A 16,650-nucleotide genomic window follows, 5' to 3' on the forward strand; every position below is an offset into this window, starting at 1 on the left:
TAAGACACTGTGAGGAAGTATGAGGACAACATCTGGCAAAGGATTAGCTTGGAAGAGAGATTTTTAAAAAGCAATGAAAAGCGTTAACCTAACCACACAGTTTGTGGCAATGCTGTTGTCTTGAGCAAAGGAAAATGAAAAATAAAGCAAATGAGCCGCTACAGGTAAATGGAGGAGGCCACATTTCCAGCAAATGAAGTCTAAAATGATAACATTCTAGCCTAAATTTATGAAGCTATCCAGCAAAGAATCAGTTCCAAAGTGTGCTTCATACCCCGCAAGGGAAAAGAGCTGGTGTCTAGGTCACGGTTTAAGCTGTAAAGGAACTAATACCAGTGAAATTATATCCCTAGTGTAGCTTTTTAAAAACATCTTTTTTTAAACTACGCCATAATTTATGCACTGAAGGATCTGGCTGAGCCTCACTGTACAGATAAGTAAGAATTTACACAATATGAATTTTATAAAACAAATTGATATTGCAAGGACATATAACAGTGAATATAAAATGATTTATAATTGTATTTATCCTACTGCCTTTAGATAATCCATACCAACAAAATTCACATTTAATTAAAAGTAAAAATAATGAGAAATGTTTGATTTGGGTGGCAGATGGTCAGTATGGAGCTCATAATCACTTAAAGAGTTAATAGATGATCTTAATTTAATCAGTGAAAATTCCGTTAGATAAATCTAACGGCCATAATGAAAAAGCAGAAAACACAATATTGCTCAAAGCTTTACTGTTTCTCTTCAAGCTAAAATATCTTTTTCTTACCTCCATCTGTTAGAATTCTATCCAATCTTTCTGGACCATCTCAAATGCCATGTTTTGCATGTAGTCTTTTTCTGATTCCACCCCCCATGCCCAATTCCCATCATATCTCATTTATAACTCTCCAGTGGTACTCACAATTTGCTGCCTTGTTTTAAAGTTACTGGACTTATTTCCCCTACTAGACGGTAAGTTCTACCGAGTAAGGAATTAGGTTGTATTCATCTTCGTCTCTATTACATTACCTAACACATAGTAGATACTCCTCCATAAATGTCTGTGGTGGTTGATTTAGAAAGATAAGAAGAAATAGATAATTAATACCAGGTAGAAAGTACGTATCAGGATTTATGTTTGCAGCTAGCAACAGTGGAAATACCACAAGTCTACATTTTATAAACTCTTTAAAAGTCCAGGACTTTGGTCTGATATTAGTACTGTAACATTGCAATACCGGCTTTGTTCTCATTAGTATTTGCCCGGCATATCTTTTTCTATGCTTTTAATTTCAATCTTTCTGGGTCATTTTGTTTTAGGTATTTCTCTCATGAGTAGTATATAGCCGGATTTTCGGGTTTTTTTACCCAACCTTACATTCTCTGTATTTTAAAAAGTGAGTTTTTGGGGCCGGACCAGTGGTGTAGTAGTTAAGTTCGGGTGCTCTGCCTTGGTGGCCCGGGGTTTGCAGGTTCAGATCCCGGGCGCAGAGCTATGCACCACTTATCAAGCCATACTGTGGCAGGCGTCCCACATATGAAGTAGAGGAAGATGGGCACTGATGTTAGCCCAGGGCCAATCTTCCTTAGCAAAAAGAGGAGGATTGGCAACAGATGTTAGATGTTAGCTCAGGGCTAATCTTCCTCACTTAAAAAAAAAAAAGTGAGTTTTTGATATATTTGATTAATTTCTGCCGTCTTATTTTGTCTTTTTTTTTTTTTTTTTGGAAGCTACGACAGAATCTGTAATCTTTCAGTATTCTTCTTAAAAATTTAACATACATTAGTTAACATACATTCAGTTACACATTTTTTTAAAATGTCAATTACTCATTATCTTTATCATTCTCCAAAACAAGACAAGGACCAAACACACTCTAAATAACTTATTAGCATCTTCTCATCTTCTGATACTATTTTCTAGAATTTAATTTCTACCTTTTTTTTAACTGAAAAACTTTTTTTTTTTTCGTGAGGAAGATCAGCCCTGAGCTAACATCCATGCTAATCCTCTGCTTTTTGCTGAGGAAGACTGGCCCTGAGCTAACATCCGTGCCCATCTTCCTCCACTTTATGTGGGACGCCACCACAGCGTGGCCTGACAAGCGGTGTGTTGGTGCGCGCCCAGGATCCAAACTCGGGCCGCCAGCAGCAGAGCGTGCACACTTAACTGCTACGCCACGGGGCCGGACCCTGAAAAACATTTTTTATTGTGGTAAAATATATATAACATAATATTTATCATTTTAACCATTCATATTTATCATTTTAACCATAATATATATATCATTTTAATCACTGTAAGCTTACAATTCAGTGGCACTAAATACATTCACAATCTCGTGTAACCATCATCACTATCTATACCTCAAACTTTTTCATCATCCCCAATAAAAACTCTGTATCCATTAAAAAATAACTCCCCCTTCCACCTTCCTCCTAGACTCTGGTAACCTCTATTCTACTTTCTGTCTCTATGAATTTACCTATTCTAGATACCTCATATAAGTGGAATCATACAATATTTGTCCTTCTGTGTCTGGCTTATTTCACTAAGCATAACATTTTCAAGGTCCATCCGTGTTGTGACATATATCAAATTTCATTCTTTTTCAAGGCTGAATAGTATTCCATTATATATATATATACCACATTCTGTTTATCCATTCATCTGTCTATGAATACTTGGGTTGTTTCCACCTTTTGGCTACTGTGAATAATGCAGCTACAAACAACGGTGGACAAATATCTGTTCATGTCCCTGCTTTGAATTCTTCTGGATACATACCTAGTAGTGGAATTGCTGTGCCACATAGTAGTTCTATGTTTAACCTTTTGAGAAACCACCAAACTGTTTTCCACAGTGGCTGCACCATTTTACATTCTCATCAGCAATGCACAAGTGTTCCAATTTCTCCATTTCTCGCTAATGCTTGTAATTTTCTTCTTTTTTTTTAATAGCCCTCCTCGTAGGTGTGAAGTGGTATCTTATTGTGATTTTGATTTGCATTTCTCTAATGACTAATGCTGTTAAACATCTTTTCACATGCTACTGGCCATTTGTATATCTTCTTTGCAGAAATGTCTATTTAAGTCCTTTGCCCGTTTTGTTTTTGAGGATTAGCCCTGAGCTAACATCTGTTGCCAATCCTCCTCTTTTTTGCTTAGGAAGATTGGCCCTAGGCCAACATCCATGCCCATCTTCCTCCACTTTATACGGGATGCCACCACAGTATGGCTTGATAAGCGGTGTGCAGGTCCGCACCTGGGATCCAACCCTAGGACCCCGGGCTGCCAAAGCAGAGTGTGCAAACTTAACCACTACGCCACTGGACCGGCCCCTCCTTTGCCCTTTTTTGAATTGAATTGTTTGGTTTTTTGTTGTTGAGTTGTAGGAATTCTTTATATATTCTGGATATGAATCCCTTATCAGATATATGATTTCCAAATATTTTCTCCCATCCTATAGGTTGTCTTCTCGCTTTCTTGACAGCATACTTTGATGCAGTAAAGGCCTTAATTTTGATGAAGTTCAATTTATCTATTTTTTCTTTTGCTCCCTGTTGCTTTTGGTGTCATATCCATGAAATCATTGCCAAATCCAATGTCATGAAGACATTGGATTGTTTTCTTCTTAGAGTTTTATAGTTTTGGCTCTTCAGTTTAGGTCTTTCATCTATCTTGAGTTAATTTTTGTACAAGGTGTAAGGTAAGAGTCCAGCTTCCTTCTTTTGCACATGGATATCCAGTTTTCTCAGCACCACTTGTTGAAAAGACTTTTTGAACAGTCTTTTCCCCAGTGAATGCTACCCTTGTTGAAAATCAATTGACCATACATGTGAGGGTTTATTTCTGGGCTCTCTATTCTATTCCAGTGGTCTATATGTCTGTCCTTATGCCAGTACAATACTGTTTTAATTACTGTGGCTTTGTATTAAGTTTCGAAGTTGAGAAGTTTGAGTCCTCCAACTTTATTCCTCTTTTTTCAAGATTGTCCTGGCTATTCAGGGCCCCTTGCAATTCCATATGAATATGAGGATCAGCTGTTTCATTTCTGTGAAAAAGGCTATTGGAATTCTGATAGGGATTATAATGAACCAGTAGATTGCCTTGGGTAGTATTGCCATCTTAACAATGTTAAGCCTTCCTATCCCTGAACACAGGAGGTCTTTCCATTTATTTACGTCTTCTTTAATTTTATTCAGCAGTGTTTTGTAGTTTTCAGTGCACAAGACTTTCACCTCCTTGGTTAGGTTTATTCCTAAGTACTTAAGTCTTTTAGATGCTATTGTAAATGGAATTACTTTCCTTATTTCCTTTTTGGGTGTTGATTGCTGGTGTATAAAAACACAACTGATTTTTGTGTGTTGATTTTCTATCCTACATCTTTGCCAGATTTATTAGCTCTAGTAGCTTTTTTGTGGATTCTTAGGGATTTTCTATACATACAAACATCATCTGCAAACAGCAATAATTTTTCTTCCTTTCCAATTTGGATGTCTTTTATTTCTTTTGACTCTACCTTTTTCAATGTAAAAAATACTTATTACTTTTTAAAGTCAATAGCTAAGTTTAACAACATTTCATACCAATTTTCATGCTCACCACTGTTTCTTGCATTTTGTGCCTTCTCTCTTGGTTCAATTATTTTCTTGCTAAAGTACAGCCTTTAAGAAAGGCTGATTTCAGAGCGGCGGGGGCAGGCCGAGGGCGGGGCGGGGCGCGGAGAAGCGCGGGCCGCAGGACCATGCTGAGGGGCGCGTGCGGCCGGCTCGCCTCGGCGCTGCGGGGGACGCGCGCGCGCCGCCGTCCGCCCTGGTCCGTCGGTGCCTGCGCGCGTCCGGGGCGCGGCGGTCGGCGGACAAGAGCGAGCGGACGCAGAGGACGGAGGAGCCGGCCCGCGCCTTCGACCCGGCGCTGCTGGAGTTCTTGGTGTGCCCGCTCTCCAAGAAGCCGCTCAGATGTGAAGCATCAACAAATGAATTGATTAATGAAGAGTTGGGAATAGCCCATCCAATTATTGATGGGATTCCTAATATGATACCACAGGCAGCTAGGATGACACATCGAAATAAGAAGGAAGAAGAAATGGAGCAGCACTAGATTATAATTAAAACCACCACCACACACACGCCAACTAAATACCCTCCACCTTTTAAAAAGTCAGGGTGGCGGGTACGGGTAATAAGTGGGGGAGAAGAATGTTTCTGTCTCTTCCTACACTGACTGTCCTTATTCCCCTGGTCTCTTTAGCAGGACTGTTCTACTCGGCCTCTGTGGAAGAAAACTTCCCACAGGGCTGCACTAGCACCACCAGCCTGTGCTTTCACAGTCTGCTCTTGCCCATTACCATACCAGTTTATGTATTCTTCCATTACCATACCAGTTTATGTATTCTTCCACGTTTGGACTTGGATGGGTATTAAACTCTTCAGGCAAAATTAATGCAGCCAGAGCCAAGATGGTGTATATATATATATAAATGTATATTAATGATATGTCTCGAGCATCTGTCAGTGAAAGCTCAACTGCATGGAAATACTGGAAACTCACTTAATTTGCAGGAAAGATGCTTTGCTTTGTGTCAGAGGCTTAGGAACATGGGAGGTTAAAGTGCTGAAGCTTCTTTCATTGTACTTCCGTTCTGCCCTTGTTTTTTGAAGGTTCTAATTTATAACTGCTGTATCAGAAGAAATATTTCTACATAGTGTCTTGTTGGAAAATTAACAGCCCCAACCATCATCTGATGACTTTATTTCTTATCCCATTCATTTGAAAGTTAATAATTTGAAATTTTATATTTGTTTAGATTCAAAATCTTTGGTAAAGTCACATGTTAAGGATGACTGAAATAATTCCAAAGGAGCTATGTTGGAGTTGTTATAGAGAAATGCATTTGAACTAGTATGATATGAAACTGTACCATAAAATGGAAATTTCATGTACCTGCAAAAAAAAAAAAAAGGCTGATTTCACAATATATACATGTCAAGTCATTATGCTGCACACCTTAAACTTATATAGTGTTGTATATCAACTACTTCTCAATAAAACTGGAAAAAAAATAAAGTTGAAAATTGTTCAAGATCGGGCAGGCCCCGTGGCTTAGCGGTTAAGTGCGCACTCCGCTGCTGGCGACCCGGGGTTCGGATCCCCGGCGCGCACTGACGCACCGCTTCTCTGGCCATGCTGAGGCCGTGTCCCACATACAGCAACTAGAAGGATGTGCAGCTATGACATACAACTATCTGCTGGGGCTTTGGGGGAAAAAATAAAAAATAAAAAAAATTAAAAAAAAAAGAAAATTGTTCAAGATAAAGAAAGGTCTACAACCACTTATCTGAAATCCTTGAGACTTCTCTGTTTTGGAATTGGCAAATTTTTTTATTTTATAAAGGTAGTATGTTGCACAAAGCAGATGTGATATAACACTTCCAGTGGGACTGGGGTAGCAGCCCACAGTCAAGCATATTAAAATTTCCACAGTGAAACGTATATTCCCACTAAGTAGGATAAATAAAGACCAAAATTGGCCTCACAAACTAGTTCAGGTCAAGTCTGCTCCCAAATGAGTTTGCTGAAAACTTACCAAAAACCAACTTCAGTTTTCTAAGCTTTTTTGATTTCCGAATTGTGAATTTCTGAATACTCACAGACCAGTCATTTTCACAAAAGCCTGTGAGTGATAAATGCTCTTGGTTTTCATCTGCCTGAAAGTATCTTTATTTTACCCTCTGGAGTGATGGTTTAACCAAGTGAGGAATTCTGGGTTGCTACTTATCTTCTCTCAGCACTTTGAAGATACTGCTCCATTGTCATCTGGCACCTATCATTGTTGTCAAGAAGCCAGCTATCAAACTCCTGCCATTCTTAAAGGAGTTAATCATTATTATAATTCATATGAGCTATTTTCTTTATCATTAATGTTCTGCAGATTCTACAATGTGTCTATCATGTAGGTTTCTTTTTATTTATCTTGCACAGCACTTTAATCTGACTTATAACTTTTGTCAATTCTAGAAAATTCTCAGCCGATATCTTTAAAAATACTGCTGCTTTGCCATTCTCTCTATCCTTTTCTTCTGAATCTTCTATTAGATACACATTGTAGCCTCTCACTGTCTCTTACCTGTGATTTCATAGTTTTTATCTGTTTATCTTTAAACTCGTAGTATTATCTTCCAAATTATGAATTTTCTATTCTACTATGTCTGGTCTAGAGTTTATTCTCTCTGTTGAGTTTTTTAAAATTTCAGTAACATTTTTATTTCTAGAACTTTTAGTTGGTCTTCTAAGGTATACACATGGTTTTGTTTCATTTTGCCTGTTTCTGTTTCCCAATTTTCGTGTGTGTGTGTGTGTGTGTGTGTGTGTGTGTGTGAGGAAGATTAGCCGTGAGCTAACATCTGTTGCCAATCCTCCTCTTTTTGCTGAGGAAGACTGGCCCTGGGCTAACATTCATGTCCATCTTCCTCTACTTTATAGTTGACGCTGCCACAGCATGGCTTGATAAGCAGTGTGTAGGTCCGCGCCTGGGATCCGAACCTGTGAACCCCGGGCTCTCACAGTGGAGCGTGTGAACTTAACCGTTACGCCACTGGGACTGCCCCTTGTTCTCTTTTTTAATAACTACTATTCCTTTCTTTATCTCCCTGAGGATCCTAAACTTTATTTCAAAGTCAATTTAAAATAATTAATTAGTTTCATTTTCTCTGCAGTAAATTTATGTTTCAATTCCTGGGTTTATTGGCTGTCTTTCTTAGCACTGGCTTTCCCCATATATTTTGGAATTTCAGTGTGCAGACTCATCTCAGGTGGAGGTTTTCACTCTTGCCATTTGTTTACTCCCTCACTCCCTCCTGGGGACAGGTCCCAGTCCAGAGTCAGGTCTTATATTAAATGACTTAAGGCTCCATTCCTGATGATGTTGGGGATATCACAGAGGCTGTCACTGAACCCATGAGCAGCTTGGACCACTAAGTCCTGGCTACAAGGCTGTCTGCTTCCTCTCATACTCCCAGGTTTATACAGGCCCTTTCCCATGTAGCAATTATAGCTTTTTTGAATCTCTTTAAAGGGGTACAGGTGGAAGAGGCTGGCTCCAGCCTCCTGCCCAGAGTGTGACAATTTTAGTCTCTACTGTTCCATAAGAAATGAGCTCTCAGTTACCAATGCTTGTTTCTGAACCCAGAACACAGGAGGCCTGTGGTTTTAGCCCAATTAGCACTGTAATTTTGTTTAGTTTCTGGTCCATAGATGATTTTACACTGATTTTACACATGGCTATTTCCTTTAAGTTTTCTCTTAGAAAACTTTATGTATCAGTACCATGTGTTTGGAATAGATAGAGGACCAAATCACAAACACGGCAAGCCATTATGACCAAAAATCCTAAACAAACTTTCTACCTGCATAAAAATGTACATTCTCATTAATTTTTCATTTTATTTAACTAAACTAAAATGTTCTTTAATATACATCAAACTTACCCCTAAAATCAAACAAAAAAGTTCCTAAAAATATCTCAAAGGCCATACAGAAGTATATTATATGCCTACCCCAAACAGATTTTTGCAAAACCAGTTTTCAAACTTCACTGAGCAAATTCTTTCATTCTTTAAGTTGTTTGGTTTTTTCCCTTGAGATGTCATATTTTTTTATTTTCAAATAATTTCAAATTTACAAAAAATTTATAAGAATAGCACAAAGAATTCTCAAATACCTTTTACTACATTTGAATGCTCTCCCTTTCTCTCTCACTCTCTCTACTCCCTGTCTGTCACACTCACACATATACGCATATATAGATATTTATATATACACATATATTTCAGAACTATTTAAGACATAGACATCAAGTCGTAGACATGATGCTCCTTTACCCCTAAATACAGTGTGTATTTTCTAAAAAATAAGGAAGTCTCTTATCTACCATAGTACAATGATCATGGGCCGGCCCTGTGGCTTGGTGGTTGGGTGCGCGCGCTGCGATGCTGGCGGCCCGGGTTCGGATCCCGGGTGCGCATCGAGGCACCGCTTCTCTGTCCATCCTGAGGCCGAGTCCCACATACAGCAACTAGAAGGGTGTGCAGCTATGGCATACAACTATCTACTGGGGCTTTGGGGGCAAAAAATAAAATAAATAAAATCAAAAAAAAAAAAAAAAAGATCAAAATCAGGAAATTAAAATTGATGCAATACTATTATCTAATCTACAGACCTTATTAAGATTTCACCATTTGTCCCAATAATGCTCTCTTTACAGCAAAAGAGAATTCAAGATGATACACTGCATTCAGTTGTCACGACTATTTAGCCTCCTTGAATCTGAAACAGTTCCTGAGTTTGTATTTCATGACATTGACATTTTTAAAGAGTACAGGTTACTCGCTATAATGACACTTCAATTTGGGTTTGTCTGATGTCTCCTCATGACTAGATTCAGGTTATGCCCTTTTGGTAAAATTATCACAGAAGCGATGCTGAGTGCTTCTCAGTGCATCATATCAGGAGACACTTGCTGTTGATTAGTCTAGTTACTGGTGATGTAAACTTGGACCATTTGGTTAAAGCCGTGTCTGCCAGGTTTACCGACTGTAAAGTTACCCTTTGTAATTAATTTTTTATTTTTATTTATTTATTTTATTTATCCCCCAAAGCCCCAGTAGGTAGTTGTATGTCATAGCTGCACATCCCTCTAGTTGCTGTATGTGGGACGCGGCCTCAGCATGGCCGGAGAAGTGGTGCATCAGTGCGCGCCCGGGATCCAAACCCGGGCCGCCAGCAGCGGAGTGCGCACGCTTAACCGCTAAGCCACGGGACCGGCCCACCCTTTGTAATTAATAAGTATCTGTGGGAAGATACTTTGAGGCTCTGGAAACACACTGTTAACTCTTCAAACTTTCATTTACTACTTTCAGCATCTATTGATAATTCTCGCCAGGAGCAATAACAATTAAGTTGGTTTTGCCAAATGGCAATTTCCCCCTAATTACGTCGTTTTATCCATATTTACAAGTTGACTTTCTACAATAAAAAGTAGATACATGTATATATTTTTATGTCCCCTTCTTTCTTACACAAAAGGTAGTATAACACAGATATTCTTTTGTCCAGTTCATAGGGATCTAATTATTTCTTTTTAAGCTGTCATGAATAAGAAGTTAGGAAATCTCTCTTTGGATTCTCTGGTGACAAGAGAACCAGAGACATGAAAATTAAAATTTCTTTGTGAATTATATATTTTTTATCTTAAAAGGTATAAATTTATTAAAAATGAAATCATCTGAGTATAAACGTCTCATTGATTTTAACAATAATTAAATTCCATAGTTTTCCCATTTTATTAGCTTATTATTTAACTAACTCTAGAGTAACATATCAAGAAAATGCAACAGGAACTTGTTAAAATTAATGATTTTATAATCAGACATTTTTAAACATGTTAAGTAGTGTGAGTTTTTGATACAATTTCATTTTCTCATTTAATAACAAAGGCTGTTTATACAGAAAAAGTCATACAGAATTCTATAAAGTAGTATCTGTTTTTTCCTGAAAAACTAAAGTAAGTTCTGGGGCTGGCCTGGTGGCACAGTGGTTAAGTGTGCGCGCTCCGCTGCGGCGGCCCAGGGTTTGCCGGTTCGGATCCTTGGCGCACACCGATGCACCGCTTGTCAAGCCATGCTGTGGTGGCATCCCACATAAAGTAGAGGAAGATGGGCACGGATGTTAGCCCAGGGCCAATCTTCCTCAGCAAAAAGAGGAGGATTGGCAACAGATGTTAGCTCAGGGCTAATCTTCCTCACCAAAACAAATAAACAAAAACAACTAAAGTAAGTTCTAAGAATTTGCTTATGTCAATTCCATATAAATACCTTAATTTTAGATATTAAAAAGCAAAAAGCCAGAGTTGATTTAAATTACTTTGGTGAAGTGGCTAGTAAGTCAAGGACTACCATGGAAAGAATTAAATATAAATGTAATTGTAGTAGATTTATATACATAGCCATTCACATTCCACATATTGAAATAACAAAGAGCAAAGGACCAAATTAAAATATTCTAGCTCATTTTCAGTGTGCCCAGAGGCAAAAGTTCAAAGCTCCTATAACACTATGTATCTTCCAGCTACTCCTCGCTCTTACTCAAAATGAACATGGCCAGTGAGCCTGGACCTACACAGGGAGATTGGATGGTAGCAGTTCAGTCTTCTTAGGCCATTCTCTTATCTCTTTTTTTCTTTCTAAAACCAGGCCAGCTCATTAGAGTAGACTATGTTCTATTAGAATTGGGATTGTCTTCTGCTGTTTTGAGATGAGCTTTATTTGCAAAGAATCCTAAACAGATGTACCAAAGAAGCAAAATATGAGAACAGATCATACCCAATTATGCAGCACAAACTGGCTGCACCAGGGTGATAAAAACATAGAATACGAATCAGCCTCTGAAAAATAAAAAGATCAAAGATCCACAACATCTTAGAAAGAATCATGATTTAAAGTAACCTTTCGTTGCTCCTAGGAACAAAAGGAAGGAAAAAAGATATTCCATATAAGACGAATAGAAGACTTTTGTGGCGTATTTCCCACTAATGGATTGGCAAAATTAGCAGACTGGAGTTTTGTTCTGTAAAAAGTCACCAAACCCTAAAGATATATTCCTGTGGCATGATTTGGGCCCCTGAACTAACAATCCCTGGATTTGTTCTTTCTTTCCTTGGGAAATTCAGATGAAGCCTAAAGCCCTTAAATGTTTTCTTTCCATTGCCTATCTGCTACAGAATCTGGCAATGCTAACTTGATGAGAGAAATCAGCAAAGCATGTCAGTTTGGTCTATGTTGCAGAACTCTGAAGTTGTTTAGACAATACACTTGAACAGAAGTTGCCTCATGTTGATTTCTTTTCTTTTTTTTTTTAAGATTGGTTTACTACTAATATTTTTTTATTTTTTTAAAATTTTTTATTGATGTCTTAATAGTTTATAACATTGTGAAATTTTGGTTGTACATTTTTGTTTGTCAATCACCATATACATGTCTCCCTTCACCCCTTGTGCCCACCCACCCTCCACCCCCATTGCCCCTGGTAACCACAATACAGTTTTCTCTGTCCATGTGTTGGTTTATAGTCCACATTGATTGCTTTTTTATACTGTAGTGCTACAAAGAAGTTTCTGTGCAAAAGTTGTTTTTTTTTTTAACTTTATTTATTTATTTTTCCCCCCAAAGCCCCAGTAGATAGTTGCATGTCATAGCTGCACATCCTTCTAACTGCTGTATGTGGGACTCGGCCTCAGCATGGCCGGAGAAGCGGTATGTCGGTGCACGCCCGGGATCCGAACTCGGGCGGCCAGTAGCGGAGCGCGCGCACTTAACTGCTAAGCCACAGGGCTGGCCCCTGCACAAAAGTTTAATGTAGAATTTCTAAGAACTTCTAACTCTCTACTGGGCTTTTGTTATCTATTGTTCAAACATACACGTACCTATTACAGGATAAAGTATGTGAACAATATGATCCTGAATCCAAGGAGAAATTTGACAAAGTGTGGCTTTAATATCCGGTACACTTGGAATAAGGTTCTGCCCATAGATATACATCAGGTGACTCAATTGTAGGCTCTCTGCTGGCCAGGAAGAAATAAGCGTAAGCAGTATAGAAAATAGAAATCAGTCACACTGCCAGCGGCTGCTCACAATCTTCTTCATCTTCTCATTCCCAGCACTGGTTAAATTAGAAGTAGAATATCCAAGACCTTTGGCTTCTAAAAAAAGTCCCAGCTTCAGGAAGAAATCCAACAGGGACTAATCAGCCTTCAGTCACTCTCCAGGGATAGGTGAACCAATCTGTGAGAACTGAGCGGCCACTCTGGTGGATAGGATTCGTAATTTCTGCAACAGCAAAACAACTAAGCTTATCAGAAGCTTATTGGTTCACTCTAATGCCTTAAGCACTGGCGTTTCATACCGAGATTTTTTTCTGCCTGACTGAGTAATGCTAGTAGCATTAGCAGAGCTAGTTTTCAGGCTATGACATCAGTAAGGTCATATTTTACTGCCTTATGAAGAGAAAGACTCACGAGACAGCCTCACAGGCCCTGAGAGCTGTGAAAACCTTCCGCAATGGGAAGCATAAGCAATGCTGAGTTTTATTTCCTTGGTTACTGCACCAAGTGCTCTTCTGTCACCAAACCCCAGAGAGAATCTTCTTAAAGCAGTGGAATAGAGCACTTCTCCACCTGGGCTGATGCTAAAGGGAAAGGAGAATGTTTCCAGATAAGGTGATCACCAAGCCAATTCCTCCCAAGATGGCTAAGTAAAGGACTTCTCCTGTGCTGTTTCTCTGAAAGTAAACTGCTCTCCACGGGGTCTTTGTTTATCATTCAGTTAGGCCTCCTGCCAGAGTTAAAAAATGTTTCAAACTCCCTTTTCAAGGCTTGGAACCTCAAAACCTATTGCTGAAGGCCTGGCACGCTCTGGTAAACCCCCAATTGCACATCAGCTCCTTACTCACCGAGTATCAGTGGAGAAGCAAGATGATTTATTAACATCTGCTTACCCCTTGCAGTTTTAAGTGTGAAGGAACATCGCTCTTATAAGGTTGTTTACTCCATGCCAATAGAAACAGGCACATACATGTACCTCAGGATGGGAAACCAATGCACAGAGCACTGGGAGACGGTTACTACCTACATACTCTTTATGGCAGGTTAGAAATAAAATTATAAAACAACAGTGTAGCAATTAGAAAATGCTTTTCATACACTATAAAAAACAGGAAACAAAATTGTGTGTATATTATAATTTTAACCATATTAAGGTCTGCACAAGGAAAATGATTAATTTTAAAAGACGATAGTATTTACTAACTGTATTAGGGTTGTTGGCTTACAATTGATTTCTTCCTCTGTCTTCCAAATATTCTGCAATGTTATTATATGTTAAATTTTTGTAATAAAAAATTTTTATAAACAGCAGTTACCATAAATCTCTAGTTTGTTTCATTTCTACAAGGCCTCTAAACAGAGGTCTTAATAGCAGAACTTCCAAGAGCTTGCCTAATTTCACTTGAAATCCAGAATAATCGTGTTTTCATGGTTTCTCTGAGGAAACAACCCCTAGCCTTTCAGGAGAAGTTTCTGGACAAAGAATGTTCCTCTTTAGAATGTGGCAGTATTTCTGTTATAGCTCACCTCCTGCCACATGTTACATCTCATTTTCTTTCTCATGTGGTCTCCAAACCTGTTATCTGTTACGTATTTCTTTCTCTTCAGCTCTTTCAACCTCCATCTCTTTTATCAACTGGCTTACCCGTCTACACTATTTTGTTCTGCTACTAAAGCTGAATTTAGTTTTGCAGGTAGGGCTCCCTTCAATCATCCGCAAACAGATCCTGCCATTCCTTCCCCACAATGTGATTCCTCTCTACCTCCAGACCTCAAAACAGCTTTTGTCTGTTTTACTGCCAGATCACATATCATATTCTCATCTAATTTCTTGTCAGTTTGCTTCTTTAGCTTTTTCAACTCAATACTAATTTCCTTCCAGGTTTTTTCCACCCATTGCACATCTGTGCTTTGTATAGCACTAAACAACATTTTAAGGTAAATTCTATTTTATTTTCTGCCTACAGCTACAGCTTTTAGGTCCTTTTAAGTCATCCTTTTGTTCTCACTAGGATCCCCAAAATGTTCCCAATAGTATCACCTGCAGATTTCATTGAAAACTCAACACTATTTTTATGGGTCCTGTAAATGTTACAAATCCCTTCCTCGGTACCACCCCATTTAAGAGCTGGAGGTGTTACATCAACGCTGTTGGTTCAAAGTCCAGCAAGTAATTCTCAAACCATCATCCTTTGTTCTTGTTTAAGATGATATGAATTAGGTTTAAAAGAAATGCTTCATACAAATGCTTTAGTCATAGGCCAAATCTTCTTGGACTTGATCATAATTCAAAATGATAATAAAATTGAAGGGGTGCTAGGATGCAGGATTTGTTGTTTTAGAGCCACACACACCAGACTTGCAGCTGCTGATTCCATTCTCTTTGTTGTTATGATCTTATCATGTCTTGTGATAACGTTACTGCCATTATTTCCAGAGTCATTTTCTTTTTCTTTTTTGTTTTACCTCCAAAGCTGGTTTCACTTTTTAGAAAATAAATGCAGTTTCCTTCAGTAGCCATGTATACTTATCTTTTAAAGCTACTGATAAATCCATGTATATTTTTATAGCACTCATTTTCCTCTTTAGGAAAATGACTTTAGTTGAAAGCTATTTTGTGCTGTTTTATCTTTCCAAGTTCAAGTCCATTCTTCCCAACTTTTTGCATTAGTTAGGAACTCCTAAAACAAGAGAGCTCTAAGCACACATGATTAAAGTAGTCTTAATGATTCGGTAGTCTATGATGGAAAAAAAATCAGTTTCTTCCTCATACCTTTATAAAAATCCCTTCAGATTTTCTTATTAACTCATCAGATTTCAATGTCACTCTGATTTGTTTTCTTATTTCCAACAGAGAATTTTATTTCTAAAGATATATGAGGGAAGAACTCTAGATAGTAGGTAGGATCTTGCACCAAATTCTTGTAAACATGAGAATCTAACGTGTTATTTGGTTAAAGACCTCAGAGAAAGAGGTGCCACAAAGTTTCTAAAGATCCTGGGATAGTTGTTCCAGGAAGTCTTAAAGGAAGAACATAAAAATTTAACAAGCTGCTTCCCTGTTCTCTGAACACCTGTTTGTCAGGTGAAGTCTTGAATTCATTCACACAAAACTTTCTCTGTGACATAAACCTTCTTAATATTGATTTATTTTAGAACACGAACATTCTCTAATTCTCTATGTAGTGCCATTTAACCAACTACCACTCTCCTAAGGACCAAAGGACATTTCTCAATATTCTTTCGTGATTGATTGAAAATCAAAAAGCAGCTATAGATGATAGAACTTAATGAAAATCTGTACTGAAAACTCACTTTTCCTGCCAAACCTTTAAATATTTACTTAAAAAAAAAAACAAGAGGGACACCAACAATAACTTGAACGTAAACTTTTATCTTAGAAAGTAGGATATCGGTAGAATTACCATATGATCCAGCAATTCCACTTCTGGGTTTATACTCAAAAGAAATGAAAGTAGGGACTTAGATATTTGTACACCCATGTTCATGGCAGTATTATTCACAGAAGCAAAAGGTGGAAGCAACCCAAGCGTCCATCAATGGATGAATGGAAAAACAAAATGTGATATATGCATACAATGAAAGACTATTCAGTCTCAAAAAAGGAAGGAAATTCTACATACATGCTACAACATGGATGAACCTTGAGGATATTATGTTAAATGAAATAAGACAGTCACAAAAAGACATATTGTATGATTCCACTTATATGAGGTACGTGGAGTAGTCAAATTCATAGAAAGAGAAAGTAGAACGGTGGCTGTCAGGGGCTGGCGGGGAGGAAGGAATGGGGAGTTAGTATTTAATGGGTACAGAGTTTCAGTTTGGGAAGATGAACAAGTTCTGGAGATGGATGGTGGTGATGGTTTCAGAACAATGTGAATGTACTTAATGCACAGAACTGTACACTTAAAAATGGTTAAAAAGGTAAATTTTATGTTATATATATTTTATAACAATAAAAATTAAATACA

At 38.1% G+C, this 16,650-nt stretch overlaps 1 protein-coding gene and 2 pseudogenes across 3 annotated transcripts in view; 2 read left to right on the forward strand and 1 right to left on the reverse strand.

Moving 5' to 3' along the window:
- The window catches only part of CSTPP1 (centriolar satellite-associated tubulin polyglutamylase complex regulator 1), a 185,199-nt gene that overhangs the window by 104,151 nt on the left and 64,398 nt on the right, over positions 1–16,650 (reverse strand). The gene's annotated exons all lie outside the window — the stretch shown is intronic.
- LOC101401080 (protein preY, mitochondrial pseudogene) lies at positions 4,742–5,133 on the forward strand (annotated as a pseudogene).
- LOC106802925 (phosphatidylinositol N-acetylglucosaminyltransferase subunit Y-like) lies at positions 5,181–5,453 on the forward strand (annotated as a pseudogene).

The sequence above is a fragment of the Ceratotherium simum genome, chromosome 34, assembly GCF_057802395.1.
Source record: "Ceratotherium simum simum isolate JZ-2026a chromosome 34, ASM5780239v1, whole genome shotgun sequence".
NCBI classification, from domain to species: domain Eukaryota; kingdom Metazoa; phylum Chordata; class Mammalia; order Perissodactyla; family Rhinocerotidae; genus Ceratotherium; species Ceratotherium simum.